This window comes from Balaenoptera acutorostrata, chromosome 12, assembly GCF_949987535.1.
Source record: "Balaenoptera acutorostrata chromosome 12, mBalAcu1.1, whole genome shotgun sequence".
In the NCBI taxonomy this organism is placed as follows: Eukaryota; Metazoa; Chordata; class Mammalia; order Artiodactyla; family Balaenopteridae; genus Balaenoptera; species Balaenoptera acutorostrata.
In genome coordinates this window covers 50,812,496-50,828,164 of record NC_080075.1, presented here as the reverse complement: position 1 = coordinate 50,828,164, position 15,669 = coordinate 50,812,496, and positions in this window count along the sequence as shown.

Below are 15,669 nucleotides of genomic sequence, written 5' to 3'. Positions count from 1 at the left end.
TGTGAAGGAAGAAAAGTTTCCACACACTAGGAAGCTCCTTCACTGGTGGAGACGGGGGGTGGTGGGGGGGAAGCTTTGGAGCCATGGAGGAGAGCGCAGCAACAGGAGTGCAGAGGGCAAAGCAGAGAGATTCACGCACAGAGGATTGGTGCCGACCAGCACTCACCAGCCCGAGAGGCTTGTCTGCTCACCCGCTGGGGAGGGTGGGGGCTGGGAGCTGAGGCTTGGGCTTCGGAGGTTAGATCCCAGGGAGAGGACTGGAGTTGGCTGCGTGAACACAGACTGAAGGGGGCTAGTGCACCACAGCTAACTGGGAGGGAGTCCATGAAAAAGTCTGGAACTGCCAAAGAGGCAAGAGACCATTGTTTCTGGGTGTGCAAGGAGAGGAGATTCAGAGTACCACTTAAACAAGCTCCAGAGACGGATGCAAGCCACGGCTATCAACGTGGACACCAGAGACAGGCATGAAATGCTAAGGCTGCTTCTGCAGCCACCAAGAAGACTGTGCAAGCACAGGTCACTATCCACACCTCCCCTCCTGGGAGCCTGTGCAGCCCGCCACTGCCAGGGTCCTGTGATCCAGGGACAACTTCCCCAGGAGAACACACGGCGCGCCTCTGGCTGCTGCAATGTCATGCTGGCCTCTGCCGCCACAGGCTCGCCCCGCATTCCGTACCCCTCCCTCCCCCAGCCTGAGTGAGCCAGAGCCCCCTAATCATCAGCTCCTTTAACCCCGTCCTGTCTGATCAAAGAAGAGACGTCCCCAGGCAACCTACAAGCAGAGGAGGGGCCAAATCCAAAGCTGAACCCCAGGAGCTGCGTGAACAAAGAAGAGAAAGGGAAATCTCTCCCAGCAGCCTCAGGAGCAGCAGATTAAATCTCCAAAATCAACTTGATGTACCCTGCATCTGTGGAATACCTGAATAGATAACGGATCATCCCAAAATTGAGGTGGTGGAATTTGGGAGCCACAATATATATATATTTTTCCTTTTTCTCTTTTTGTGAGTGTGTATGTGTATCCTCCTTTGTGTGATTTTGTCTGTATAGCTTTGCTTTTACCATTTGTCCTAGGGTTCTGTCTGTTACTTTTTTCTTTTTTTTTTTTTAGTATAGTTTTTAGACCTTGTTATCATTGGTGGATTTGTTTTTTGGCTTGGTTGCTCTCTTCTTTCTTTCTTTCTTTTTGTATTACTTTTTAATTTTTTTAACTTTTAATTCTTATTTTTTATTTTAATAACTTGATTTTATTTTATTTACTTATTTCCTTTCTTTCTTTCTTTTTTTCCTCCCTTTTCTTCTGAGCCGTGTGGCTGACTGGGTGTTGGTGCTCTGGCCAGGTGTCAGGCCTGAGCCTCTGATGTGGGAGAGCTAAGTTCAGGACATTGGTACACCAGACACGTCCCGGCTCCACGTAATATCAAACGGTGAAAGCCCTCCCAGAGATTTCCATCTCAACGCCAAGACCCAGCTCCACTCAACGACCAGCAAGCTACAGTGCTGGACATCGTATGCCAAACAACTAGCAAGACAGGAACACAACACCACCCATTAGCAGAGAGGCTGACTAAAATCATACTAAGGTCACAGACACCCCAAAACACACCACCAGACACAGACATGCCCAGCAGAAAGACAAGATCCAGCCTCATCCACCAGAACACAGGCACTAGTCTCCTCCACCAGGAAGCCTACACAACCCACTGAACCAACCTTAGCCACTGGGGGCAGGCACCAAAATCAACGGGAACTACGAACCTGCAGCCTGCGAAAAGGAGACCCCAAACACAGTAAGTTAAGCAAAATGAGAAGACAGAGAAAAACACAGCAGCTGAAGGAGCAAGGTAAACACCCACCAGACCAAACAAATGAAGACGAAATACGTAGTCTACATGAAAAAGAACTCAGAGTAATGATAGTAAAGATGATCCAAAATCTTGGAAATAGAATGGAGAAAATACAAGACACATTTAACAAGGACCTAGGAGACCTAAAGAGCAAACAAACAATGATGAACAGCACAATAAATGAAATTAAAAATTCTCTAGAAGGAATCAAAAGCAGAATAACTGAGGCAGAAGAATGGATAAGTGACCTGGAAGATAAAATAGCAGAAATAACTACTGCAGAGCAGAATAAAGAAAAAAGAATGAGAAGCATTGAGGAGTGTCTCAGAGACCTCTGGGACAACATTAAATGCACCAACATTCGAATTATATGGGTTCCAGAAGAAGAAGAGAAAAAGAAAGGGACTGAGAAAACAATTGAAGAGATTATAGTTGAAAACTTCCCTAACATGGGAAAGGAAACAGTTAATCAAGTCCAGGAAGCACAGAGAGTCCCATACAGGAAAAGCCCAAGGAGAAACACGCCAAGAGACATATTAATCAAACGATCAAAAATTAAATACAAAGAAAAAATATTAAAAGCAGCAAGGGAAAAGCAACAAATAACATACAAGGGAATCAACATAAGGTTAACAGTTGATCTCTCAGCAGGAACTCTGCAAGCCAGAAGGGAGTGGCAGGACAAAGTTAAAGTGAGGAAAGGGAAAAACCTTCAACCAAGATTACTCTACCCAGCAAGGATCTCATTCACATTTGATGGAGAAATTAAAACCTTTACCGACAAGCAAAAGCTAAAAGGATTCAGAACCACCAAACCAGCTTTACAACAAATGCTAAAGGAACTCCTCTAGGCAGGAGACACAAGAGACGGAAAAGACCTACAATAACAAACCCAAAACAATTAAGAAAATGGTAATAGGAACATACATGTTGATAACTACTTTAAATGTAAATGGATTAAATGCTCCAACCAAAAGACATAGACTGGCTGAATGGATACAAAAACAAGACCCGTATATATGCTGTCTACAAGAGACCCACTTCAGACCTAGGGACACATACAGACTGTAAGTGAGGGGATGGAACAAGATATTCCATGCAAATGGAAATCAAAAGAAAGCTGGAGTAGCAATTCTCATATCAGACAAAATAGACTTTAGAATGAAGACTATTACAAGAGACAAAGAAGGACACTACATAATGAACAAGGGATCAATGCAAGAAGAAGATATAACAGTTGTAAATATCTATGCACCCAACATAGGAGCACCCCAATATACAAGGCAAATGATAACAGCGATAAAGGGGGAAATTAACAGTAACACAATAATAGTAGGGGACTTTAACACCTCACTTTCACTAATGGACAGATCATCCAAAATGAAAATAAATAAGGAAACACAAGCATTAAATGATACATTAACAAGATGGACTTAATCGATATTTATAGGACATTCAATCCAAAAACCACAGAATACACTTTCTTCTCACGTGCTCATGGAACATTCTCCAGGATAGATCATACCTTGGGTCACAAATCAAGCCTTGGTAAATTTAAGAAAATTGAAATCACATCAAGCATCTTTTCCAACCACAACGCTATGAGACTAGATATCAATTACAGGAAAAAATCAGTAAAAAATACAAATACATGGAGGCTGAACAATACACTACTTAATAACTGAGAGATCACTGAAGAAATCAAAGAGGAAATCAAAAAATACCTACAAATTAATGACAATGAAAACATGATGACACAAAACCTATGGGATGCAGCAAAAGCAGTTCTAAGAGGGAAGTTTATAGCAATACAATCCTAGCTCAAGAAACAAGAGGAATCTCAAATAAGCAACCTAACCTTACACCTAAAGCAATTAGAGAAAGAAGAACAAAAACCCCCAACTTTAGCAGAAGGAAAGAAATCATAAAGACCAGATCAGAAATAAATGTAAAAGAAATGAAGGAAAGCATAGCAAAGATCAATAAAACTAAAAGCTTGTTCTTTGAGAAGATAAAAAAAAATTGATAAACCATTAGCCAGACTCATCAAGAAAAAAAGGGAGAAGACTGAAATCAATAGAATTAGAAATGAAAAGGAAGTAACAACTGACACTGCAGAAATACAAAGGATCATGAGAGATTATTATAAGCAACTATACGCCAATAAAATGGACAACCTGGAAGAAGTGGACAAATTGTTAGAAAAGTACAACCTTCCGAGACTGAACCAGGAAGAAATAGAAAACAGAAACAGACCAATCACAAGCACTGAAATTGAGACTGTGATTAAAAATCTTCCAACAAACAAAAGCCCAGGACCAGATGGCTTCACAGGTGAATTCTATCAAACATTTAGAGAACAGCTAACACCTATCCTTCTCAAACTCTTCCCAAATATAGCAGATGAAGGAACACTCCCAAACTCATTCTATGAGGCCACCATCACCCTGATACCAAAACCAGACAAAGATGTCACAAAGAAAGAAAACTACAGGCCAATATCATCTGATGAACATAGATGCAAAAATCCGCAACAAAATACTAGCAAACAGAATCCAACAGCACATTAAAAGGATCATAAACCATGATCAAGTGGGGTTTACCCCAGGAATGCAAGGATTCTTAAATATATGCAAATCAATCAATGTGATAAACCATAGTAACAAACTGAAGGAGAAAAACCATATGATCATCTCAATAGATGAAGAAAAATCTTTTGACAAAATTCAATACCCATTTATGATAAAAACCCTCCAGAAAGTAGGCATAGCGGGAACTTACCTCAACCCAATAAAGGCCATATATGACAAACCTACAGCCAACATTATTCTCATGGTGAAAATGTGAAACCATTTCCACTAAGATCAGGAACAAGACAAGGTTGCCCACTCTCACCACTATTATTCAACATAGTTTTGGAAGTTTTAGCCACAGCAATCAGAGAAGAAAAAGAAATAAAAGAAATCCAAATCAGAAAAGAAGTAAAGCTATCACTTTTTGCAGGTGACATGATACTATACATAGAGAATCCTAAAGATTCTACCAGAAAACTACTAGAGCTAATAAATGAATTTGGTAAAGTAGCAGGATACAAATTAATGCACAGAAATCTCTTGCATTCCTATACACTAATGATGAAAGAGAAATTAAGGAAACACCCCCATTTACCATTGCATCAAAAAGAGTAAAATACCTAGCAATAAACCTATCTAAGGAGACAAAAGACTTGTATGCAGAAAACTATAAGACACTGATGAAAGAAATTAAAGATGATACAAATAGATGGAGAGATATACCATGTTCTTGGATAGGAAGAATCAACATTGTGAAAATGACTATACTACCCAAAGCAATCTACAGATTCAATGCAATCCCTATGAAACTACCAATGGCACTTTTCACAGTACTAGGACAAAAAATTTCACAATTTGTATGGAAACACAAAAGACCCCGAATAGACAGTAATCTTGAGAAAGAAAAACGGAGCTGGAAGAATCAGGCTCCCTGGCTTCAGACTATACTACAAAGCTACAGTAATGAAGACCGTATGGTACTGGCACAAAAACAGAAATACAGATCAATGGAACAGAATAGAAAGCCCAGAGATAAACCCACGCACCTATGGTCAACTAATCTATGACAAAGGTGGCAAGAATATACAATGGAGAAAAGATCTCTTCAATAAGTGGTGCTGGGAAAACTGGACAGCTACATGTAAAAGAATGAAATTAGAACCCCCCTAAAACCATACACAAAAATAAACTCAAAATGGATTAAAGATCTAAATGCAAAGCCAGACACTGTCAAATCTTAGAGGAAAACATAGGCAGAACACTCTATGACATAAATCACAGCAAGATCCTTTTTGACCCACCTCCTAGTGAAATGGAAATAAAAACAGAAATAAACAAATGGGACCTAATGAAACTTGAAAAGCTTTTGCACAGCAAAGGAAACCATATGCATGACGAAAAGACAACCCTCAGAATGGGAGAAAATATTTGCAAATGAAGCAAGTGACAAAGGATTAATATCCAAAATTTACAAGCAGCTCATGCAGCTCAATATCAAAAAAACAAACAACCCAATCCAAAAATAGGCAGAAGATCTAAATAGACATTTCTCCAAAGAAGATATACAGATTGCCTACAAACACATGAAAGAATGCTCAACACCACTAATCATTAGAGAAATGCAAATCAAAACTACAATGAGGTATCACCTCACACCAGTCAGAATGGCCACCATCAAAAAATCTACAAACAATAAATGCTAGAGAGGGTGTGGAGTAAAGGGAACCCTCTTGCCCTGTTGGTTGGAATGTAAATTGATACAACCACTATGAAGAACAGTATGGAGGTTCCTTAAAAAAGTAAAAATAGAACTACCATATGACCCAGCAATCCCACTACTGGGCACATACCCTGAGAAAACCATAATCCAAAAAGTGTCATGTACCACAATGTTCATTGTAGCTCTATTTACAATAGCCAGGACATGGAAGCCACCTAAGTGTCCATTGACAGATGAATGGATAAAGAAGATGTGGCACATATAGACAATAGAATATTACTCAGCCATAGAAAGAAACAAAGTTGATTTATTTTTAGTGAGGTGGATGGCCCTAGAGTCTGTTATATAGAGTGAAGTAAGTCAGAAAGAGAAAAACGAATACCATATGCTAACACATATATATGGAATGTAAAAAAAAAAAAAAAAAAAAAGTGGTTCTGAAGATCCTAGGGGCAGGACAGGAATAAAGACGCAGACGTAGAGAATGGACTTTAGGATATGGGGAGGAGAAGGGTAAGCTGGGACAAAGTGAGAGAGTGGCATGGATTTATATATACTACCAAATGTAAAATAGTTAGTGGGAAGCAGCCACATAGCACAGAGAGATCTGCTCCGTGCTTTGTGACCACCTAGAGGGGTGGGATAGGGAGGGTGGGAGGGAGATGCAAGAGCGAGGAGATAGGCCGATATATGTATATGTATAGCTGATTCACTTTATTATAAAGCAGAAACTAATACACCATTGTAAAGCAATTATACTCCAATAAAGATGTTAAAAAAAAGGGAAATATAAAATCACCCCGAATTCCATCTTTTGATGAACCTCATTCTAGACATGTCTTTCTCTGTCTCACTATATAAATAAATTTAATGAGAGACAGAGAATATTTTCATAGACATTACATCATGCGAAGTATGTTATTTTTAATGAAGCAAAAATTTGACTCAATGAATTAGTGTAAGATTTCACACCTAGGAGAAATCTATAATGTTAATAAGGAGTAAAGGATTACTTTTTTCAATTTTTAGAGGACTGAGTCAATTCTTCAACTGTATATTTCAAATTTAGAGAAATACATAGTGCTTTTCTGCTTCCCTCACCTGTCAATTTTTGTTAGTTATGTTATTATTTATATATTTTCAAAGTTTATAAAATTCTTATTCTGTTTTACAACCTTCATTTCCAGAGATGTTTGGTATTAATTCCATTTTTAAATGGATTTAGTGTTCTCAGCCAGTCCTTGTATGATACGTTTTCCATTTCAGATTTATTTTGTTTTGCTTCATCACTTAGTTGAATGGAGTTATTTATCAAATATGCTTTTTTTTTTTTATCCTTCAAAAATGGCCCATAAGTGCTGTATACCCTGAGTTTCCGCATGCCTGAAACTGTCATTCTGCATTGTTTTGTCCTGTTTTACTGAAGGACAATTTGGTTATGTGCAAAATCTTGGCTCAGGTTTTAATTTTCCCTCAGAACTTTGTAGCTATTGCACCATTATATTTTGGCATTTAATGTTGCTGTGGAAAAAGTCTAAGGCCAGACTAAATTTTTATTTTTCCTCAATAGATGCCTTGTTTTTTTGTGCCCTATTACCTGAATAATATTTTCTTTGTATTTGAAGTTCAATAATTTAATCATGTATCATTGCCAATTGTTCTATACTCATTTATTTTCTGAAATATTCCCTATTGTATTTCAAATTTTACCTTTATTTCTTCTAATTATATTCCACTGTTGTTTTTGGGTTTCTACTTCAAGGAGAAACATTATGCTAGGTCAATACTGTCTGATATCTCAAATTATCACCTTCATTTTTGTTGCTTTGCTCTCATTTTCAGTATGATTTTATCAAACCTTTCTTAATGTTCATAATTTTATTTTAAGCTACCCCTTTGTTTTTTCTTGATGTTTCTAAATTATTCATTGGCTCTATAGTGGATTGTACTTTTTATACTTTATGTTCCTAACTCTGTAATAACCATTTTTACAATATTTTAATATTATCTCAACTTTGAGTTTTGTTTTTAGTGATACATAATGTTTACTAAGTTTTCAAGAGTTGGGGAATATATTTTCTTTCCAGGGCTATAGTCCAATCCAAGGAAGGTTCACTGTGTTTCTTTTTAAAATTAGGTATCTATTTTTTCTTGTAATATGTGTGCAGACTTGTCATGTTCTTTTCTTTCTTTTCTTTTTTTAACCCTTCCCGTTGTTCTTTTAAAAAATTTAATATGTAATTTTATAAATGTCTGGACCGACATATATAAATAAATTTGATTACATGGCACAATTATAAATGCTGATTTTGGAATACTGAAATTGATCAACATTATGGATTGACAATGAGCCCATAATGTAGCATAATAGATCTTTCTTTCTTTCTATCTATCTATCTATCTATCTTCTATCTATCTATCTATCTATCTATCTATCTATCTATCTATCTATCTATCTATCTATCATCTATCTATCTTTCTTCTGTATGTAGCTCCTGGAAGGATCTAACGTTTTTTAAATTAAATTTTTTTAACCTTTTGACCCCCTTCACCCATTTCTCCCACCTTACACCCCCGTCTCTGGCAACCACCAATATGTTTTATGAGCTTCGGTTTTTTGTTTGGTTGGTTGGTTAGGTTTATTTTTAGATTCCATATATAAGAGAAATCATATGGTATTTGTCTTTCCACGTCTGACTTATTTCACTTAACCACTTAGCGTAATGCCTTTCAGGTCCATCTATGTTGTCACAAATGACAAGATTTAATTCTTTTTCATGGCTGAATCATATTCTAACATATATATTATACACACACACACACACATTCATTTATGCACACTTAGTTTGTTTCTATATTTTAGTTATTGTAAGTAATGCTGCAATGAACATGAGACTGCTTATAACTTTTTGAATGTTTTTGTTTTCTTTGAATAAGTGCCCAGAAATGGAATAGGTGGATCATACAGTAGTTGTATTTCTAATTTTTTTTTTTGGAAACTCCATACTGTTTTCCATAGTGTCGGCACCAATTTACATTTCCACCAATAGTGCACGAAGATTCCCTTTTCTCCACATCCTTGTCAACACTTGTTATTTCTTATCTTTTTGACAACAGCCATCCAAACAGGTGTGAGGTGGTATCTCATTGCAGTTTTTATTTGCATTTCCCTGTTCATTAATGGTGTTGAGCTCTTTTACGTTCCTGCTGGCCATATTTATGTTTTCCTTAGAAAAATGTCTATTCAGATCTTCTGCCCATTATTTTAAATTGGTTTGTTTTGTTTTTTGATACTGAGTTGCATGAGTTCTTTATTTTGGGTATTAATCCCTTACCTGATATATCATTTGCAAAGCTCTTCCATTCAGTAGGTTACCTTTTTATTTTGCTGATAGTTTACTTTGCTGTGTAGAAGCTTTTTAGTTTGATGTAGTCCCACTCATTTATTTTTGTTTTTGTTGCTTTTGCTTTTGGTGTTGGATTCAAAACATCATTGCCAAGACCTATGTCAAGGGGCTTACCACCTATATTTTCTTCTAGGAATTTTATGGTTTCAGGTCTTAGATTCAAGTCTTTAATTCATTTTGAGTTAATTTTTGCATAAGTGCCCAGTTTCATCCTTTTACATGTGACTGTCTAGATTTCCCAACATAATTTATTGAAGAGATTGTCTTTTCCCCATTGTATATTCTTGGCTCTTTTTTCCTAAATTAATTGACCATATATGTGTCGGTTTATTTCTGGGCTATTTTGTTCTGTTGATCTATGTGTTGGTTTTTATGCCAATACCATACTGTTGTAATTACTATAGTTTTGTAATAGAGTTTGAAATCAGGGAGCACGATTTCTCCAGGTTTGTTCTTTCTCAAGATCTCTTTGCCTGTTAGGGGTCTTTTCTGGTTCCATATAAACTTTAGGATGATTTGTTCTGCTTCTGTGAAAAATTCCATTAAAATGTTGACAGGGAATACATTAAACTTGTATATTGGTTTGGGTAGTATGAACATTTTAACAATATTAATTCTTCCAACCCATGAGCATTTATTTGTATCTTCCTCAATTTCTTTCCTTAATGTCTTGTATTTTTCAGTATACAGGTCTTTTACCTTCTTGGTTAAATTTATTCCTAGGTATTTTATTCTTTTTGATGTAACTTTAAATGGGATTGTTTTCTGACAGTTTGTCTCTCTGATAGTTCATTACTTCTGTATAGAAATGCAAAAGATCTTTGTATATTGATTTTGTATCCTGCAACATTGCTGAATTTGTTTATAAAGTCTAACAGTTTTTTGATGGTGTCTTTATGGTTTCCTATATATAATGTCATCATGTCATTTGCAAATAGTGATGGTTTTACTTCTTCCTTTCCAATTTGAATGCAGTTATTTCTTTCTTGACTAATTATTCTGGCTAGGACTTCCAATACTATGTTAAATAACCGTGGCAAGGCTGGGCATCCTTATCTTCTTCCTGATATAGAAGAAAAGTTTTCAGCTTTTCACCATTGAGTATGATGTTAGCTGTGGGTCTGTCATGTATGGCCTTATTATGTTGAGGTAAGTTCACTCTATACCTGCTTTGTTGAGAGTTTTAATCATAAATGGATGTTGAATTTTGTCAAAAGCTTGTTCTCTATCTACTGAGATAGGCCATATGCTTTTTATCCTTTGTTTTGTTAATGTCATGTATCACACTGACTGATTTGCAGATGTTGAACCAGCCTTGTACCCCTGGAATAAATCCCAATTGATCGTGGTGTATGATCCTTTTAATGTATTATTGAATTTTGTTTGCTAATATTTTGTTGAAGATTTTTGAATCTATGTTCATCAGGAATATTGGTCTGTAATTTTATTTTCTTGTGGCATCCTTGTCTGGTTTTGGTACCAGAGTATCAGAGTAATATCATGCCCTTTTATTTACTCTTAATAATGCTTAATGTTTGTAATTCCGTTTATATTTTCTCATTGCATAGGATAAGTTAAATTTCCTTTATTTGTTTTTCTAGTATGATCTAGGGTGTTCATTTATTTTTCTTTACGCTGTGGCTTGACGACTTGAGACTTTTGTTTTATCTTTCATCTCTGTGGCCTAAAGATAAATTGAAAGGTCAGAGAGAGAACTGTTCTCCTGACACCAAATGTAGTCTTTGTTGGAGTAGCTATGTTTGATCCTCTCTTTTGATCCTTTTTTCCTAGTGATGTTTGGGCAGTCTGATTTCATGCAGGAAAGTCTCATGAATTCAGATGGTTCCTCCATTTCAGTAAAATCCTGGATCCTAACTTTCTATTAGGAAAAATCAGTCCCTGCAATTGGCATCCTTCATTCCACCTATCTCTTCCCAGCAGAGCTTTCAGTCATACTTCTCACTGTACATACCATCTCCTGCTAGTAAGAAAAGAGGAAAGATAAATAGAATACCTCCTTCCACTTCTGTCCAAATCAGGGTGTGTGAGAGGCTTCTCGAAATTTATATTCACCCATAAATAATACTTCTGAGGTAGGCTGAGGATAAAGCCACACTATGACAAAATTTTCTGCCTCCTTCCTTGATTGTTCCTTCTTGAATTTGTCATCATGAGACTATACCACTTTCTTTGTTTGGTTGCTTTTGGTGAATGGTGTATTTGTCTATTTGAGTAGACTTTGACTTTGTCATTGTTACAAAGATACCTCTACTTTTTTGTCTCTTTGTCTTTTATGGGCCTATCTAACACTAGCTATTGATACGTTCTGTTTATAAGCAGTGTGAGAGAGAAGAGAAAATGAAAACATAGGCATGACTAAGACCTGCTCCTAAGCACACTCCTCTCCCAATTCAAGGTAAAAAAAATAGCTCAGATGGTAAGATGTAAAGAAAAAATGAAGAGGGGGGAAAATTTGGGGTAAATACACTGGAATTTTCTGTATTGTTTTAATTATAAGGAATTGCTGACCTATCTATTAGAATTAAGAATGATTTGGGACTTCCTTGAGGGTCCAGTGGTTAAGATTCTGCAATCCCACTGAAGGGGGCACGGATTCAATCCCTGGTCGGGGAACTAAGATCCTGCATGCTGCGTGTGGCACAGCCAAGAAAAAAGATTTGTTAGCAAGAACAGAGGATACAAGAATAAGAACCAAAGGATTATATGTTCTAGGATGAATAGCTGGGGTATAAAAACAAAATTTATGTGAAAGTTTTAATTTTGCATTCTTTTAAAGGGGACTGATACGCCATAAAAACTCAAGACCTCACTAAAATAGGTAGATAGAATTTAAGAGAAACTATAGCCATACGAAAATATGTAGCCAATTTATTAGATGGACTGAACTTTGAGTGTATAAACAGAACATATCTTTCTCTTACATTGTGTTCAAATATATTCAAATATGCTTTGATAGAGATGTTCCATGCCCTTAGAATATGCCACAGATTTATAGGCACTTTAATAAAAGGCAAGTTAAATTTTGATATTCAAAACTCTATTTTAATATTAAAAGTTTCTGACTTGCTTAAATCAAAACTTCAATTGCACATCCAGTTCAAAGATTCTCTTCTCCCCTAGCTTAGCCTTGACACATTGCTTGGGGATCTTTCAGTGGAGAAGATGAATGTGTTCTCTTTTTTCACTCTTTGTCCACCTTCTTTTTTATTCTCCTGACTCTTCTAGGACTTGGTCAGGGGAAGGAGGAATTGTGACTATTGCTTAGGGCCTTACCATGGCAGTCCACTCCACATTCCTTACTGCTAAGATCCTCTAAATCCTGTAACCACTCTTTTGAGCATATTCTCATGAAGATTATCTAACATATTTTTCTTATCTGAAATCTTCTTTTTCCAAGGGAACTCACATGTCTTTTCCATGCCAGACATAGGGAGTGCAGGCTGCTGCTGTTGTTTTCTCTTCGGTGGGCCTTGCTACCATAAGCTGTACCAGTTGGCTCCCTATCTTCTAAAGTTTTAGATAGAAATAGGCACCAGTCTCTCTGTTTACATGCCTTTAACTCCATGTGACACATTTCATGTACTCCCCAAAACTCTTCTGGTGTGTTCCTCTTGATTATATGTGGACAACTACAGCTTGTAAAGCATAGATCTGGGGAGTACAATGGCCCTCCTTCTTTCAAATACTCCTGATTCATCAACTTGTCTTGGAAAGGGAAAAAGGCACACCTTCTCCTTAAAAGGAAGAACAAATGTTATGGCACTCTCCATTATATTGACTTTATTAAGGACTCACCCACTAATAACCTTTCATCTTCTGGAAGGGTTAGTTTGGCCAAAATTTAGTGAGTCCTAAAAAGATATATTCAGCAGCCCCCTTTAAAGTGGGGAGAATTTATATTTACCACAGAGTTTTGGTAAATAAATCATCAATGTTTTTGACTTTAAAATTCTGTACTTCAACAATAATAAGTGCATGTGTAACTCATTTTACTATTGTGCTCTATTGTGCTTCTCAAATATTGCATTTTTTATAAATTGAAGGCTTGTGGCAACTGTGTTGTCAGATGATGGTTAGCATTTTTTAGCAATAAAGTATTTTTAATTAAGATATGTATATCGTTTTTCAGACATAATATTATTGCACACTTAATACAATATAGCATAAACACAACTTTTATATACACTGGGAAACCAACCAATTTGTGTGACTTGCTTTATTTGCAATGTTCACTTTGTTGTGGTGGTCTGGAGCAGAACCTGCAGTATCTATGATGTAGGCCTGCAGAGTCGCCCCTAAGTATCAAGGGGGTTGATTCCAGGACTCCTCCAATGAATACCAAAAATTCTCGATGCTCAAGTCTCTTATATAAAATGGTGTAGTTCAGTGGGCTCTCTATATCTGCAGGCCCTCCAATCTGCAGTTGGTTGAATCTGCAGCTGCAAAACTTGCAGATATAGAGGGCTGACTTTAAAATCATATCTGACATCTTCTAATACTTACTTTATCTCTCATGGCACTTTCACAAAATTAAGAAATAACTTGTCCAGGTTTTTTTTTTCCTTTCTTTTTTTTTTTTTTTCAATTACTAAAAAGTTTCCAAATAAGGAATGAAAAACATATGCCCTAATGTTGCTGAACAATTTTAACTTAAGGTTTAATTTTTAATATTTTTTAAAGAAATTAAACAAACATTTCCCCAATCAATCTACATAAAAGTCCTTTTGAGGTAGTCAAAATAAATGTTATTTTTTCCTTTTAAAGGTGATGGTGCAGTAACTCGACGTTATGTAACTTGCTCAAGAGTTGCAGAGCTAGTAAGTGTTACGATCATGAATTCGGACTTCAGTCTTCCAATATTTTTCATTTCCTTTTAACAATCTTTCTCAATATAATGTAGAGAATGTTATATGTTATTATTGATTTTAGTTTTTGAACATAACATGACATGTTTTATGATTGCATGATTAATATGCTGTTCTACTTCAAGAGTTAAGCCTATACTCCTGTCCCTTAGGGCTCAGTTTCTTTCCACAAGAGAAGGTAGGCAGTAGCCAAGATAATTAAAATGATTTTAAGCACCAAAAAAATCGTTTACGTTTGTAGGAGAATCATGGGTTTTTCTAATGAGATGATTGTTTCACCAGGAGAGAAGTATGACATGGATCAAAGCCTCCAATAGGTAAATGTTTATTAGAAAATATGAACAGATACCAAAATAATTTTACCACTATTTATATCTACTTAAGCACTACTGAGCTGTTCCTTAAACATGTAAGAGAACTCACACATCTGCCAAGTTTTGTTGTTGACAGTACTGATAGTAAACTTCCATTCCTTTTCCTTATATTTTCATGTGGAAGGACATCACTTAGTATACTATCCTGGGCTTCCTTTCCCTGGGAGAAGGAATGACTTATTTGATTGGTGACTTAGCAAAAGGGCATGGGCATGTTTAGATGAGCTTTTGCTTTTTCCCTCTTTAGGGACACAGACATTTGAGTCTTCTGCCATGAGGCGAGGTCTCTGTCTTTAAAATTCGTGTGAATCATAAAGGGAGCTGTAGAGATTTGAGGTAAATTCTATTAACTTTAGTATTAGGTTTTGGTCCATTGGTCTACAAACCTTGAAAAATAAGCATAAGTGGAATTTGTGATGCACAAATCTCACTTAAAGTTTAAGGCATTTGTTGTATGCAAGTATAATTATTTTTACCTTGACAGTTTGCTGCACCTTGTCGAGCAACTTAAAGCTTGAGGTGACATGATATTTTGTCTCTCTTGTTCCTCTGTAGCTCATGGCAGCTTTGTCCACTGGGGAGTGTCTGTATATTATATATATATAAAATATATGTAAGCCTTAGCCAAACACCAGACAAAGTCTGAGCACATAGGTAGATGGCAGGGGGCATGTGACACAGCTAGGTGAGCTTCACAATCACAACAGTCATCGGGTACAAGATACAACAGTGCATCCTTGAGCTACACGTGCAGAATGGCCTGGAATTACAGGTAAAACTGAGACTCACTAAGGCATAATGGGTAGAATTTTTTCCCCTTTCTTCAGCTGAGTCTGTAAGCAGCTACTTTAAATGGAATATC